Genomic DNA, 1,178 nt, shown 5'->3' with positions numbered 1-1,178 from the left:
TCCAACTTCAGCTCAGGTCATGACCTCATGGTTTGTGGGTTCGAGCCCCATGTTGGACTCTGTACTGATAACACAGCAGTCCTGGAGCCTGCTTCAGATTCTGTGCCTCCCTCTCCCTCTGCCCCTATCCTGCTCACATACACACTCTCTCTCAAAAATAATAAACATTAAAAAAGTTTTTTAAATAGACTTTTTGGGCTATAATAGAATTATTATGACTGAACCAAAATGACTCTTCCTTTAAAGTTTAAATGACTACAACAGTATCAAAATAATGCACTAGTGACAATATGGCCAGTGTATACTAAGCATACATTTATTTGACTTTTAACTATTCCTAAAAAGTATTTTTCATGAAAATCTATGAACTTAGGACTGTACTTGTGACCACCATGTAAACTGAGCAAATCGCAGCATAAGAGATGTGTTGTTACACTATTATTGACTGCACTGCCTGTGCGCACGATCCGTCTCTGTGACTTCATTATCTTCCCACTGGAAGGTCCACCTCTCCACCAACTTCGCCCATCCCCCCACCCAGCCTTCTGGCAACTACCAGTTTGTTCCCTGTATTTGTGAGTCTGTTTCTGTTTGTTCCTTTTTGTTTTTTAGATTTCATATGTAAATGAAATCATATGGTATTTGTCTTACTCTGATTTCACTCAGCATAATACCCTCTGGGAACATCTGTATAGCCCCAGGTGGCAAGATCTCCTTCTTTTTATGGCTGAGTAATATTCCACTGTGCGTATATACCCCCTCTTCTTTATCAATTTATGTATCGATGGACACTGGGTTGCTTCCATATCTTGGCTACTGTAAATAATGCTGCCATCAACGAAGGGGTGCATATCTTCAAATCATTGTTTTTGTTTTCCTTGGGTAAATACCCACAGTGGAATTACTGGATCATATGGTACTTCTATTTTTAGTGTTTTGAGGACCCTCCACACTGTCTTCCACAGAGCCTGGACCAAATACATTCCCCCAAAGAGTGTGTGAGGGCTCCCTTTTGTCTACATCCTCACCAACACCTGTTACTTCTTGTCGTTTTGACACTAGCCATTCTGACTGGTGTGAGGTGCTATCTCTTTCTGGGTACGGTCTGCACAGGAAAGATGGGGACTACAGTCACCGTGGTGCACACTGAGTTATACACTAATATAACAGTGTATGTC

At 41.3% G+C, this 1,178-nt stretch overlaps 1 protein-coding gene across 2 annotated transcripts in view; it reads right to left on the bottom strand.

The window, feature by feature from the left end:
- Positions 1-1,178, bottom strand: part of PDK3 (pyruvate dehydrogenase kinase 3) — a 65,964-nt gene that overhangs the window by 19,814 nt on the left and 44,972 nt on the right. The gene's annotated exons all lie outside the window — the stretch shown is intronic.

The sequence above is a fragment of the Suricata suricatta genome, chromosome X (assembly GCF_006229205.1).
Source record: "Suricata suricatta isolate VVHF042 chromosome X, meerkat_22Aug2017_6uvM2_HiC, whole genome shotgun sequence".
Taxonomy (NCBI): Eukaryota; Metazoa; Chordata; class Mammalia; order Carnivora; family Herpestidae; genus Suricata; species Suricata suricatta.
This window is presented reverse-complemented; position numbering and strand designations above follow the sequence as displayed.